The 16245-nt window shown below is 42.9% G+C and overlaps 1 protein-coding gene across 8 annotated transcripts in view; it reads left to right on the top strand.

Annotated features, from left to right (window-relative positions):
• Nucleotides 1-16245, top strand: part of Rg (A kinase anchor protein rugose) — a 409256-nt gene that overhangs the window by 83589 nt on the left and 309422 nt on the right. The window lies entirely within an intron of this gene.

Here is a 16245-nt window from a genome sequence, read left to right as displayed (position 1 = left end):
ATTTTCCACATTTTTTAGAGCTCTAGACTTTTTTACTCAAAGCGTATTTTTTGTTGTTGAAAAGTTATGAAAAGTTTCAGATTCAATATACACACCCGTCCATAAGTCACCGGACACTTATTCAAATTTGGATGCAGACGATTTGTTGTTATTAAAGGACCTGTATTATGAAATAAAAATGGTACTTACTAATTCATATTTGTTTTCTAAATTGTAATTATTACTCTTATATTATCTAATTTTTGAAATTTGAGTGGGGCAATTGTCTTCCAATTTGGCTTCCAGAGCTGTCCATACCCATCCCACAATTTCTCAATCTCTTTTCTCTAACATTTATTCAAATAGCTACATCTAATCAAAATAGAATTGGAAGCTTGTATTCTTTAACTCTTTGCACTCGAAGCAATTTGAATTCCGTAATCGAGATATTTGTTTCAACTCAGATAATTTTTGTTCTATGTAATCTTTTCTACATTGTGCACATCAAATTAAACCTGTTTTCTTACATAAAAGTTGAGCTTTTTACAATTTATAGAATACAGACAAACTTAATAATGTTAAAACTGTTTTGAATAATGAAATCGCAATTTTTAGTGGCGTCTCAGACTCGCCATTCGAGTGCAAAAGGTTAATTACCGTTTTCTCGATGATAAGTGTCCGGCGATTTATGGACGGGCGTGTACACGTATGTACAGGCGAAACTCTCACTTTGCCTAACTGGTTATGAGCTTAAGAATTCGCGAAAGCATACACGCTACAGGAAGCGATCCGAAACTTCGGAACGGGGGTGCACTTTGGGAATACATGCGAGCAAACATTTGTGTTCACGGTTGCTTCTCGATCCTACGAACACAAGCTGCAGACATTAAATCAATCATAAACGCGCATCAAGCTCGAGACAAAAAATTTCGCGCCTGAAACTTTGCGTATTTCCGGCGTGCATAAAAATACAATAATGGATCGCAGGCTTTTCACGGTGTGTACACTTTTAAACGCGAACCATTCGAGTCCCATAATAATGGCGTCCGGCCGTACAAACAGCTCGAGAAACAAAAATGTTGGCTCTCCCGTGCGCGTAGAAGCAGAGATTACTTCTCGGCTCGTGCTTCCGCTTGCATCGGCGAGTGTCATAACAGATAAGCGGGATCATCTGAGAGCAACAGCACGTGAAAGTATTGATTATACTTTACCTAGCTCCGCCGTGTTTCACGTGTCTCCTCTCTCTTTTTTTCCTATTTCGCGTCCCCTTCTCTCTCTCTCTCTCTCTCTCTCTCTCTCTCTAGCCTTCCGCGTTGCACAAACATCTCGACGCCGCGCCGCTGCGTTTACAATTTTTCACCCGTCCCGACGCTTCTCTGTTAATTATTAATTGCCCCCTCCTCCAATCTCCGATAATCGACGTTCTTGTGAAACGATCGCCTGTTCGATGACGTTTAACAATTCAGCGGCTCCGGAGTTTAAAGAGGACTTACGAAGATTAGAACGTAACGCTATTTATTAAACTTTCACGACGCAAAATTTCCCAACCTCCGACGGGCACGTACAGATTAGAACGGTTTATTATTCATCGCTTATTGTTCATGCAGACGCGCCCCGCGCTGATTTCTAATTGGAGCAAGGATTTATTTAACTTTCCGCATGGAGGTACATAGAGGCTCAGGAGTATCAATATTTCGGAACACGAGTGCAGGTGTCCGTACTTTAATTATTATATATAAATATTAAACATAGTCAACCTGGAAACATTATCTGATCGAAGAATAGTATCCTACCAGAGCTTTGTTTTTAATTTGATCAATAATATAATAATATAGATTGTCCCGCACTCCTGAGGCAAATCAATTTCTACCTACCTGAACGTGGTTTGAGAACGAGAGTAGGATTTCAAACAATGAAATCCAAATCCACGTATGGAGTAATGAATTTCTTTCTTCTTTTAATCGTCTTGTTAAGCTGAAATTAATACACAGATATCCTTAAATCTTCTTAATTGGTATTCACTGCTTTAAATTGTACGTGCCCATTTTTGTCATAAATACATAAAATCCGCAGTCTAGTAATCACTATTTAAGCATTAAGCACAAAAATATTAAGTAAAGAAAATGTTACGGCAAGGGGTTAACGTTGTCTTACGATTTCGAGAGTTCATCAGCGTTGTTCAGAGAGAGAGAGTATAAATTCAGCTCGATTGATATTCGACAATTATCGGCCGACGACTTCATATTCCCGGATCCGAGCGCGTGTCCGCGCTTTGCCTCTTCGATTACGGTTATTAGGAGTAACGCGGAGTATGTATTCCCCTGACTATATTCCCGGTTGGTAGCTGTGCAGCCAACGGATGAACCCAGGATGGGCCCGAGCGGGGCACGCTCGAGTGCCAATGGATGTCACGCGCGCACGAATCACCGATATCTCAAAACGCTCTAATTAACTCCGCTTAATATCCCTGTCAATGCCGCATGATTAATCGAGCCCTCCAGAAGTTGCCAGTCGATGCTCGCTGCCGAGCCAAGCCGAAACTGCACGCCTCGTTCGAATAACTTTCCTCCCTCGCGGTCTGCGGATTGAAAACGACCGATACGTATCTGCCGAATCGAGACGCAAACATGCAGGTACTCGTTAGCTTGCTGCTGATGCACGGCAAAACTATCTCGCTGCTGCGTACGTTTATCATATCTCACTTACGAAAATATTATCCCACGGATCTTCAATTTTCCACCCGTTATATCACGCGGAAATATTTCTCACGAAATTGGACGATCGTTGTACAAGTAGAATCCACGTTCATTGTTCTAAGTTTTCTCCAGACTCTATAAAATCCTGATTTTTTTAGATTTTGAACAAAGTCTGACAAATATGAACGTTACGATTTTTGTTTTTAACTGAAATCAAATTCGATTCGTTTGTAATCAATGTTTAAACATCTTCTACGACATTTTTGGGGATAAAGACGTTTTAATCACTGTAACTGCAAAGAAAATGGCACGGCAAGGTTAATGGCCTTTTTCAATAATCATCGTTTATCGAGAAGATCGCGGTCGCATGCATATGGAACACTCGGTACGTGGAACAGGCTTTCACGATTTTATTTTCGGTATTATCCACGTTGCGTGGTCAGGTGCAAATTGAACTCGTTCACTGACCAACGGATTTCCCGATGGACCGGCTTAACGTGGGGCTGTCGCTGACGTAGACTGCCCATTAACCGCGGAACTTTTATTTCGTAGAATAAAACATTAATCCACGACCACGCGGAAACAGATCGTATTTTCTGTTCGTAAATATTTTACCCACCAGCTCGAAGCCGTCAAAAATTTCGAATATTGTTGTAACAGAATTTATCATTTATTTTACATAAAGATTCGCAGTTTACTTACTAGCAGATTGAAATATAAAACAGTAACACATCAGGAAAATTCAAGAGGGATGATATCAATGTTTGTTTCATTCCTGCTTCCCACAATCAATGCAGAATATTTTTGTTCTATATAAAGATTTGCAGTTTATCTATTAGTATTTTAAAATAGCGCAACCTGTGAATTTAAGACTTTAGTCGATCGGTTTTTGCTCGTTGCTCGCCACACTGTGCGTCGCTTCGTCGAGTCAAAACTCCATCAGTGGGTCATTAATTTACGCATCCCGAGACCTGATCGATAGACCCGCTGGAAAAATTCAATTTCGGCAAGTTGACTGGTTCTATCAGCTGCCTCCACAGCGAGGTATTAATACTTCGCCAGGCGACGCAATCGATTGCACCCAAAGCGGTCGCGTCGATGCTTACCGGTCTAAATATGTGTAGTTTGCCTTTAAACTCTTACTGGCACCGGGACAAGGTAGATTTGACATTCAATTTTCCACAGCGGCGAGATTGGGAAAAGAAAAGCATTTGCTTTGTTATCGGTGATGTCGATCACTTATAAATTGACGGATCTTTCTGCAAAATAGGAATGTTCTACCTGAATCACAACGAACGACTGGAACGAAATAGAAATTGATTTTCTTTCGTAATACGGTCATTGAGTTGAAAATAATATAACAGTGTTTGAAAATTCTTCGTCATAAAATCCTCGTCAGGAGTCTGATCGAACATTTCAAGGGGTTGAATTTTTCTGGGTGTCTTGGGAAAGGTTTCTTCTCGTTCGATTTCTCTGGCGTGTCCTCTTTTCCGCTCTCAATCAAATTTCTGAATACGTGTATCCCCGCCCGAGGCGCTTACATTCCAAACAAACCATCGAACTTTCCCCTGTCGGCGAGGGTTGGGTCTCCGGCACCCTTCAGAATTACCCACGGCCTGACCAGCGGTATCAGGACCATCGAATTCAGAAGTAGGGGTGTGTACCACAATGGATCGATATGCTTCTATCGAACGGCGGCAATAGTCCAACACGTTTCGATAATGCCTTGCACAGTGTTCCGAAATCTGACGTGCGAGAAAAACGATGTTTCCCCTATCTTTGAACAGTCCTGTAGCCGTTGAATCCGTTTCGCAATCCTCGCAAAGCTAACGAAACGTTTCGTCGAGCGATATTGGCTTAAGGTCGGAGGTCGAGTGACGAGGAGAACGAGTGTACAAGGAGCAGCGACACGAAAAGCTGCAAGTTCTTGTGCGCGGTAAACGATGCAAGATAATTAAAAGTCGATAGAGCCCGATACACAGCCGCGTACTTTTCTTCCATTCATCGTTCGTCTCGCGTCGCTCGTCGCCCACACACCACCGCACAGCGCACGGTTCTCGAAACAATGCTGAAAAGTTCAAGTTTCGAACGAACAAATTTACAAAAATTTTTGTCGACTTTCCAGACTATTTATTCACCATTAGCGATCAAATGGTGACTCTGAGGCGTCACATATTCCTTTATATTATTGAATATGTCGGTATTTGAGAATTTAAATATTAAAAATTTCATTTTCATGATTTCTAATCAATTATTAAACTAAACATTTAGGCATTGTACGGAGTATCGGGAGTGGAAATATTCTAGGTCGGAAGAAATGTTTCATTTTCCAGTTAGAATAGTACGTTGTACGTTTTGCACTCTGTAGAAGGGAAAACGGCTGTGCATAAAACAGCGACAGGTCAGCCGGAAGCGTATTTATTTCGTCGTTGAGCATCAAACGGCAACGTATCCCGCCTTTTCAACCATTCCCCCGACCGTCTACCATTTTATTCCGTCCCGTAGCTGTGTTACACGCGAGAAGATTGACCTATCAGACGCCTATCGAGCCGTGAAAACTTTTTCCAACGACCGGATTGAAGACACGAACCATACGAAAACGTCATGCCGTCAATTTCCTAGTATGTGTATGTATGAATATTCCGGGGCGTTGTCGTCCTCGATGTCGATTGTAATCATTGCCCGAGGTATTTACCGTAACACGGAGGAATTGCAGCAATTCCTAGCTTATTTTGCAATACGAAGCTTGAAACAGTTGCACATACGCGACCACAAAGGGAGTTGAAGACATTAGCCAAGTAAATCACGCGCCGCGTATACGTTTCCGCCGAAGTATAAATTAATAAATATATATTCGGAGTGGTTCTTCTCCGGTAAATTGTTTCTCGCGCTTTACGAAGAGAATACTTTGGAAAATTGCATTGCAGTTTGCATATTGTTGTTTATTCATAGCATTTATCAGCTGTTAATGCACAAACATTCTGTTGATTCACATTTTACCAATAACACGTACTCAGAGAATTTATTATGTTTCGCTGGTGAACTGCTTCGATATATTTAATGAAGGGTACATTTAATAAAATACTGTCGTTGTAAGGATTCCTATCTACATGGCAACGAACGTGTAATTATGTCTTTCATATTGAGCACCGTGTTGCAACGTGGAAATGAAATTGAATCAAGAGAGCTTCGGGAATATCACAAAAGTTTACCGCTATCATCGATGAAGCGCGAAAACGAATCGCGATCGTCCACCTTTCGTGCTGTGCATCGTTTCGGAAATCCAGTGCAGCTTTCAGATATACATATACATCGAGTTTACGACTTGAATCGGGAATTGATTAAAGATTTATCCTCGCTCATCCCGTTGCAGATGAAACTTGGATTTTTATTGAAAAATCCCTTTGCCCTCTGTGGTCATTCGCTGTAAATATTGGAAATGTTCAAGCAATGTTCAGCTCTGTGGTTCGATTGACAGATCGATCGGCGGCGCAATCTTTTAATAAATATTCTACTTCATTCTGTACGGGTATTCATAGCGTGTTTGATCGCCGTATCTATTACAGAATCTTGTTATGGCATATGGAGACTCCTGATTAAACTGTGAATTTCATATATTTGATGACCACGTCTGTCAACTTCTGAAAATTGTTCTAAAACAATATTCAGTGTTTGACCACCTAATATACTATTGTTTTTCAAGTTAGAATAACAAAAACAATCCATTTATCACTTATAAAACTCTGTGAGAATTTAAAAAGCAAATAATAATTCAGTCGCGAAAATTTCACAACGTATGGATTTTTTTACCTGAACCTTGTACAGCTGTCCTTAACAGAAACGTTAAGGAAATAGAAATATATTGGCATATTACTAACCTTAATGAATTCAGACGACCGTTATTACTATGCATACTTCACTTCGCATGCAATTGTTTTAAAATTTAACCAACAGATGGTATGGCATCCGAGGTTCACTTCCATCAAAAGTGTACAGCTTATAAATCTTATTTTTTATGTTTTTCTTGTAAAATGGTCAACTACTGGTACCTTTACCTTAATTGTAAATGTCCCCGGTCTACTGATGCTGCAACATCTCAAACAGAATCTACCACGCAGGTAGAAAATTCTACTCTTCCATTACACACAACGAATACAAATCCAGTTCGGCATAACGAGCACGCGTTTGTGGATTTGCATGTCAAACGTCAGCCGGTTTCACGAAGATTAGTTTGGCTACAATACGCTTGCACCCAGGGCGTTTCCAAGTCAAAGCAGCGACGTTTTTAATTAAATACTTGGATATTTAAATTGTATTTTAAAAATCCAACGAACCGCAGTTTGAGCTCGCGTGTACACGAATGTTAACGCACTGTTTTCTTTCGACCGATGACGTATTTATATCCTTAGCAATTCATGAGCTGCGGGAATATTGAAATGCACACACACACAATTGCGAATAAATCTTAATCTGTCGCCGTCGCAGCAGACTAAAGATCCACGAGCACAACCGACTACTTTCCATTTCAATTAGCCAGAGCCAACAAATCTTCGGCGAGGAAAAAAAAGCCAGACTACAACCCGCCTCTATAAAAATCGATCGTCGCTACTATTTTCCTGTAGCGCGACTCGGTGTTACGAAATTTATATTATCGCTTTATTTGTCCCGTAAATAAAACGGACAATAGCTTGGTGCGGCGACGGCGCGCGGCGAGGCCGTTCTAAAAAGCGGTGTCCGGTTTCCGCAGAATCGATACCGACGCCGTGTTATACCTACTTGAACAGTGACTTGCTCTGCCGGAAAAACACGAGGAAAATCTGTTGATTCCAGTTATTTTAGTTACTGGAACGCGGCGCTAGGTTTAGGATTGGTCTGCCGGGCCGCGGCCGGGCCTGGGGTTCGCCTAGAGTCCGTCGAGGATCCATTTTTGGGATCTCGATCGAAAGTGTTCCTGCTCTTCGTTGTGTCTACAAACGAAAGATCACACAGTGTTCGAATGAAATGGTGATACTAATAACTAACCCCTTGCCGTATCATTTTCTTTGCAGTTACATCGATTAAAACGTCTTTGTCCCGTAAAATGTAGACGAGAAGAGAAAATGTATATTTTTGCTTACATATTGAATATTAAACTGCAGATCTTTATCAAAATTATATGATTGAGATGAATATATGATTTCTCCTCTATTAAAATCATTAAGGGAAGAATTACATTCGATTTGGTTTCTATTTCTTGCAATCGATTCAGACAAATTTGATTTCATTTAGAAAGAAAGGCGTAACATTCATACTTATTAGGTTTTATTTAAAATTCTTCGTGATGAGCGTGAGAAGAGAAATGTGGTAAAAATGTTGAGAAAAGCGTACACAAGAGAGTTTTGCAGCCGTCGACATTCAAGCTTGATTAATGTAGGACGAACTGTAATTAGGGATTCGGTTAATTGAGTGTCGGTGTCTTTAATATCTCGCCGAGGTATCGCTGTAACTTTCCAATTAATTAAAAGCTTCGTTTATGTAGGCCGCGTGCTGGAAGTATTTTATCCTTCTGAACTTTGACCTGTTTCTCCTTGGTTCGACCACGAAATTTGATACCCTCATTTAAATTAATTGGCGCAGGGTGTCCTTAACAATCAGATCGGAGCGGATTATTCACAGTTGACCGACAAGATTCTGACGTCCTCGGGAATTATTTCCTCCGTGGTATGGGGCGCTTCGAACGCAATTTTTCATTGGAGCAATTGGCACCATGAAAGTTTGATTTATCGTCAATAGTCTGCGGATTTTATTCATTGGTAGCGCTCCCCGAGGTACAGTTCTATTGAAATTTACTGGAACAGTTTTCGTATCTATTACTCGCGAGAGGAATGAACTTTTATTCCACTCGAGCTTTTGCGAGTTAGTTCAGGAAAGTAAAAAAAATCATAAAAATTCGCTAACGATAGGCTTAGACGTCATCGTTGGCTCAAATATATTCCGCTCTGTGTCTCTGAAAAAATCCCTAGTCGACTCGCGGGCTAATGGATTTCAAAATGGTTCTGCAGAGTTCCGTTCTCATATTTAATATTTATTTTTATCGAAACGGTGAATGCATCGCCGGAACAGAGGTGAAATAAACACGGTTTAATCAATTCTTAATTTGCGGGTTAATTCACGAACTGAATTTAAATGTTTTTTTCTTTCGATGTTTCGCATTAAAGAAATAAAAGACAAGGTTTCAAACAAATTTACCTACAAACAACAGAACAGCATAACCGATTTCGGGAAAACTGTCAAATTCACGCGAGGAACGGACGAGAGTTAACGTACACATCGAAAGCGTTGCAACTTACTTGTTAATTCGGGCCGAATTCCGCAAATTTCATTTAACACCGGAGCTCTGGTTCCATTCGACAAGTATGTCGTATTACTTTCGCAGGTAACGGTAGTGTATGGGGAACCATGCTTGCACCATACACATTTACATGCTCCATATTCCAAAATAGACTTGAAAGTTAATGAAGCTTTGTAATATAGAACGCCGCGTTCATTTTCTCGTGGCTCGCTCGTAAGCGAGAAGCGAAATACACGTACAATGGGGATTTCTCGACCGTGTCTCGCAGAAATATTCTGACTTCCGCGCGTTCGGATTTCCCTGAATTCATAATCTGTACCATCGGCCATCGTTAACATCCCGCCGGATACGGAAAGACTCGGCTAATTATAAGTTTTTAACACCGCCGCGAAGAGGGAGCTCCAGCCTCGGCGTAAAATATTCATATACTTAATGGACCGGGTCCGAGAAGTCCGAGATCGAAGCGGAGAGCATTTCGAACTACTTCGTTTCGTCCCGCTACTTTTCCCGTAATCCCAGCCCGTTTCGAGGGACAGTCACTTATTCCAAACACTCGCCGCAACAGCTAGCATACATTGTGAATGGACCAGTGAAATGACTTTTCTCACATCTGCAGTCTAGTTACTATCAAGAGCGACTCTTGGACTAATTTATTGCCTTTAATCGAGTGGTCGAAGTCTGCGGGACTTGGTGCGAAATTCTGAGACGTTTTCGTGGGTCTCGCATTACAAATATGTTTCTTCTATCGATCGTATTTGCTGATAATACATTTTTAAATGTTTTCGGCGCAACGGTTCGATCGTTTATTACGAATTATAAATATAAAGCAACTTTGCTAATTGTCAAACAAAATCAACGTTTCGATCCTAGTTTGGATCTTTTTCAAGATTTACAGTGACTCCCATTAATATCACCCGATTTCGATGAAACTTTCACAATGCGTATAACCCACACAGATCTACAAAACATATTTTTCAAAATTTCAATACAGGCCCGCACAAAACAGTTGTAAAATGCAACATTTAGTATTTCCTCTACAATTCCGGTCAAATGCAATGTTTGAAAAAATTTCTTTTCACATCCTGTAGTAAACTAATTGCTCTAGCTTACCAAAAAAGTTCAAATCGCATAGTCGAATATTTGAAAAGTTACGGTGTTTTCAAGAGTGTCCGAATATTAGTGGGAGTCACTGTATTTGAATGGTGTTTGCTTTGGAGAAAATATGATAAATTTATGATATCTTGACAAGAAGCATGTACGACGCACGCAACACACGTCTCGCATTACGTTGCATCTGCACATATCCTTTTGCACGCATATTGATGCTGCAAGAAAAATCGATTTTTGGGAAATGAAAGACACGAGTGCCAGCTGGCACGCGAAGGATCCCGTTGTTGCGCGCGGCGGAAAAACAGCGAGCGAGATCGCGGTGCTCGCACGCTCATCGCCCTCGTCACGCTCGTTATCGATTGCAGCGTGTAAAACGTCCAAGGTCCTGCATGTGACTGTATAAGTCAAAGCAAAGAGGGTCGGCGGCGCATAATCGATATTTATTCCCGACGCGCTTAATAACGTCTAATTACTCGGCTGGCCCGTGTGCGCGTCACCATACTATCGGTCGATACTGCGCGGGAAACCGTTCGTCACCGCGAACCGTCCATCGAAACCTATCCCGCTATCCGTTTGCTATCATCCCTAATCCTTTGCGGCGGCTAGTTAATCGCCGCTACAACTGAATAATTTACAGGCAAGTCTCCCGGGTCCTCTCTCTCTCTCTCTCTCTCTCTCTCTCTCTCTCTCTCTCTCTCTCTCTCTCTCTCTGTTGACCAGCCCCTAGTAGAACTCGCTGATCCCGTTCGCCCGTTGAAAAGAAATTTATCAGCCAGCAGTATCCACGTCTTCCTCGTACACCGACCGGAATTTATTGCTCCCTAACATCCTACCGGTCCCGACGAAATTCCCCGGTGAAACAATCGAACGCCCTGGAATTACTCGACGTTAATGGACCGGGTCCCGGCCGGTGATCTTTTCCAAACGATTTTTCGGTCGTTCCCGTGAACGCCGACACCCCTCGACCAAGAATTGGGTCGAGACCACCCCCTCGAAAACCGTCACGACTTCCCCGGATCGAGCAATAGAATGCCCCCTTCAACGGTAATGGCCTCTGAAACGGATCGGCGCGCGATTACGGACCAAACATTTGTTCTTTCCGGCCCGAGACGCAACACCGACGCGACGCACGATGATCTCGACGACAGAGTTGGGCAACATGTAATTTCAATTACAATTGAAATTACTTACTAATTACTTTAATTTGGAATTGCAGAAATACAATTACAATTACATGTAATTGTAAGTGGAATTGCAATTACTTTCGCTCAATCAGTAATTGTGAAAGAAGTAATTACAATTATTATACTTAACACAATTACAGTAATTGTAATTGTGTCTAACAATTACTTCAGTGTAATTATTCTTTTAAACCACTAATTTTTATGTTTTGAACCATTTCACCGTTTTCTTATTGTAATTATAGTCCACTTTTGCACATGTAATTGAACATGTAATCAATTATTACTCATGTAATTAATTCCTGCCCAACTTTGTCTCGATGTATACATATGTATGCGTGATAGTAATATTACCACGATTTTTAAGACGTTTCCTATGATCTGCCAAAAAACGTTTCGAACAAGATCATCGATTCTTATCATAAATGCATAAAATCGTGTTAGATAAACAATATTAAACGTACAAATTGCGAGCGAAACTTTTAGGACAACCTGATAACTCCGAGTGAATACTTTTGGCCTGTTGTACTTGAAATTGACTTCGGCATCTCCCTACAGAAATTGATTTCTAATAAACCAGAGAATGTTCGACGCCGACGATATTAAACTGCGAAGGTGCATCGGCGACCGCGCTCGCATAATGCAATTTAAAAGTGCAGGCTCGCGGCGAGCACCGGAAGTCCTGCATGTGTCGAACGCTGGTGAAAATGACGGCGGTGGATGGTCGGGCAAGAACCGGCTTGTAAAAGTACGTAACACGGCCATTAATTCGTCGAGTTACGAGTGATCGATTCGCTGGTAGCTGGTAGCTGGTTACGGCTTCGTTGGGCGCGTCGTGCTCGCTCCGGCGCGGCGCAGCGCGGCGAGTTGAATCGCCTGCGAGCGAATTACATATTGAATCTCGGCGAGAGCGGCGTTCGATGTCTTTCTCCGTCGGGGAGTAAATCGAGGAAGCCTCTTTGAATGAAACGCGTTCATAAAAGGGACGAAGAGCCGCGCGCGCGCGCGCGCTACGGACGATGAATACCATTTCTACTTTAAAACTCAATAGCGGTGATCGCTGGAGTGGATAAAGCGCGCGCGGACCTAGAGCCGAGCAAAAACTCCTGCCAGCGACCGTTCCTCCTCTGCTGATATTTCGAATCGGCGAACTTTAGCGTCGCCCGCTGGAATTAGAACTGTCCCCTCGCATTGTCGCGCGATTCCTCCGATACTTTATTCCTGTTTGATTTATTCGCGCCGGCAGCCTCGCGACCATCGATAAATCGGTAACTTCGGATCCACCGTGATCCGGAATCACGGCGAAATCCTCGCACGGAGCCTCGTTACGGCGGATCACCGCGATATTTGCGAACGCACGTGGTACCTTGATCCGGATAATTCCCTGGGAGCTTGCGGGGATTACCTATTGCTATGCTCGCGCCCTCTGCCTAGGAACACGAGCTTTATCCCTAGCCTAGTGGTAAATCAGGACGTCGGTACGGTAGAAATCTGCTCTCTGCTGTATCGAGTGCTGGGAGAGTATCCAGTGTTGGTATTTGGTGTCTGGGAAATATTAGATCCTCGACTCTCCTGGTCTGGAAATTAGGTCCGGCAGGCTCCAACAGTGTGTGAATGAAAATTTCCATTGCGTTTGGACATTTATAAAAGTCCTCTTTGGCGAGAGACGTAATTTCGAAGCGTGTGAATAAAATGTTACTAACTGCAGGTAACCCCTGAAAGCTCGATACCAGCCGCTGGTAAAGCTAGCCACCCGTTTACCGACTAGTGACATTTCTTTCTCACGTTGGCAGCACTGTCCGGGGGCGCCGGTTACGAAAAATCTTTTAGAATTTCGACGGGTTTGCGGTAGATGGTGGGCTCGGTCTCAAGGGTGGACTCAATCAATACTTCAACGTATACGTACGCACACTTCGGCACTCTTTCGCTCGTTCGGAATGAGACTTCGAGATAGCACTTGACGCTTGAAGCGTTTGGTATATCGGGTCGAGTCTGTCGAGGAAGATTTCTTGGATCTCGAAGCGCGCGGATCCTGTAATATCGAATCGAACGACGGTTAAAGTGGTTCTTCGCCGATCCGAACATTTCAATACGACGATCGCGAAATTGAATGAATTTCTATCCCGGATATGCTCCCGACAAAAACAAACCGATATCGGCGTTCGACGAATAAAATCAAAGAGCATCGGTGTAACATCAATCGCGAGGAGAAACCTTTCCTGCCGGAAAGCACGAAGATAAAAACTACGCGTGACGGATTATCAACGAACCAGTTGGCTGGCGTCGAAATCAAAATCGACGCGCCCGGTTCGTTAATCGCGCGGAGCGACCAAGCTGAAAATCAATAGCGGGTGAAACGCGTCGGTTTGACGTCACGAGAAATCGCGCGTTATGTATTTAATAACGCATTAAGCGTCGTATTAACGCAGTTAACCGACGCGCGGCGGCCCTACGGTTCCTCTTTTATATTTCGCGAGCGGCCGGTTGGTACGCGGGATCCACAGTGTAAATCAATTATTCTGCAGAGGGAGAGAGGGGGACAGGAAGGAACAATTCTGTCAGTCGGAATCGATAATGTCTAATTAAAAGCAATCGGCTGTAATCCTTTAACGCGGCCACGCGCAGTGTGTCTCACGCAGCCTGGTTGTCCCGTCGCGTCGCGCCAGCCCGCTTGAAATATTGATACGAAAATGCCCGGGACACCGCAGAGAATCCCTGGCAGCCCCTAATTAGCGTGCCCCCGAACAGGGAATTCGAACAACGCTCCAGTTCGTTTGCCCGTTTTAAATACGTGATGCGATGTACACCCGGTGTCGTACCGCCGGAAACTTTTTTCCCTTCGTTTTCTCCTCTCTTTCCTCTTCCTCGACGAGGAAGAATTCAAATATTTTTTTCCGCCACCCAACCCCCACGGAGCTGTATAATTCGCGACGACCGGTCGCCTTTGGCGATTCAAGCGCCGTGATTTTTCGAGAACCTCTCTTTCATCCTCCCCGTTCGTTTTTATTGCCTCGCATTGTTCCGGGAATGCTCTCCCTTTTTCTCTCTTCCTCTCTTTGACCGCGTAAAAATATTCGCAGAGAACCGGGACCGACGGCGATGGTTTTTCGGTCCCGCGAGAACAGGAACGCGACAAAGAAGCGTTTATTGCGAGGGAACTGGACCACGGGAATTCTACGTGAACGATTGGTCTCCGGGTCCTGTATTGCGGTCCGGGTTTTAATGAAGTCGGCTCGAGCACCGGACGCGGGACTCAGCTTTCCGCAGCTGGTGCTTCTACTCTTCCGCGTGTAACTCGTAGGAACCTCGTCTGAAGTGGATTAAGGGCACTCGCTACTCCACGACCACGAAAAAGGACGGCTGGTCTTGCGGAGTTTTTTTTCTACGAGAAATCACTGTACCCGTCGACTGAAAACTTTTCAGCATTTTTATCGCGTATTCGGAGAACGTACAATATGTTTCTTTTATAGAAACGATCGATTGAATTCTCGAGAATCGTTCCCGGGGTTACCGTCGAAATGACGACGTCGAATCAGAGCAGAGCTGCTTCGATGAAATTATAATGGACACGCCGTGAAACACCTCATGAAATATTAGCGGGACCGTTTGATCAGGTACAGCAAGGGTGGGCATTTTGGTCTGAATCGAGGCAAGACCTCCCCACCATAGGGGATTTCAGAGGCCCCTTCTTCTTCCCTTCGTTTGTTCACCTTTCCAATTCGCCTCTACGGCCCCACTTTCTAAATTGTCCTTCTATGGCTCCATTTCCTCCGTATTTTCTTTTTGCCACGGCTAACGATGCTAACGAGCGAGGATCTTCCCGACAAGTGGCTGGTATTAACACAAACCCTTCCGCCGCACCGAAGACCGCTGTAATAATTACATGCAAATACAAACAATTACTTGGCCGGCCGAGCGAATGGATGCGGACCTCTTCGAGATCCTGTAGCGCCTAACGAGGCGCATCGCCTAACTGAAACTCGCCGATATTTCACGCGTACGCGGGAAAAACCAATTTTTCAGATACCTCGGAATCTTTTAAGCAGGTCGTCAAATTATTTTACCAAGGATTTTTAAACTTGCCGGGTGGTATACCTCATTAAACCTTATCAAACAGTTATCTTTCGATGTTTTTTTTTTATTGAAATTGACGAGTTATGCGTTGGGATATGCGTTTCACAATAAAGAAGTAAAAGGGACGAAATTTCGAGAAAATTTACCTACAAATAACAGAACGGTTTATTAGGGTGGAGGAAAAATTCTGTAAAAATACAGGGTGTGGCCGGGCGGATGGTACAACCGATCAGGGGGTGATAACACATGTAAAAATAACACACGTCGAAAAGGAATAATCGAGTTTAAAAGGAATTGAGTATACAATATTGAAACTTTCTAAATAGCTTGTCTTTAATAGGCGGAAATAAGGTTTTAAGATCATTTGGAATTCTCTGAAGATTGTATGAATTCCTACTCTTCGAAAGATCCTTTTTATGTCATTGGAGATGTTCTCGACATAAGGTATAACAACAGTATTTTTCCAATTGATTGGACCAGTTCTTTTAAATCTATCCTATTATCGTTTTGCAACCAAAAGATGATGGTATAGTTCAAAAATGCGTTCTTTGATGATGTTTGACGTAAAGTTTTCTGAGTAACCGTTGCGCTTTAATACATTTTTTATCTACAGCAAATTGTTGGGTCGAGATTCAGGATCCGAGAGTAAAATAGCTTTTTTAAACGATCAAACCGTTGCGCCGAAAACATTTAAAAATTTATTATCAGCAAATACGATCGATGGAAGAAACATAACTACTAACTTATTTCGGGAAAACTGTGTCAAATTGTCACAAGGGACGGACAAGGGTTAAGAAAAGATTTCGAAGTTTAGCGAGAAGTGGAATCGAGTGAAAGACTCGACGAAGGATCAGACGAAACGAGAAAGTCCTTT

This window comes from Lasioglossum baleicum, chromosome 2, assembly GCF_051020765.1.
Source record: "Lasioglossum baleicum chromosome 2, iyLasBale1, whole genome shotgun sequence".
NCBI lineage: Eukaryota > Metazoa > Arthropoda > Insecta > Hymenoptera > Halictidae > Lasioglossum > Lasioglossum baleicum.
The sequence above is the reverse complement of the archived record's forward strand: the minus strand, read 5'-3'. Positions and strand labels throughout refer to the sequence as shown.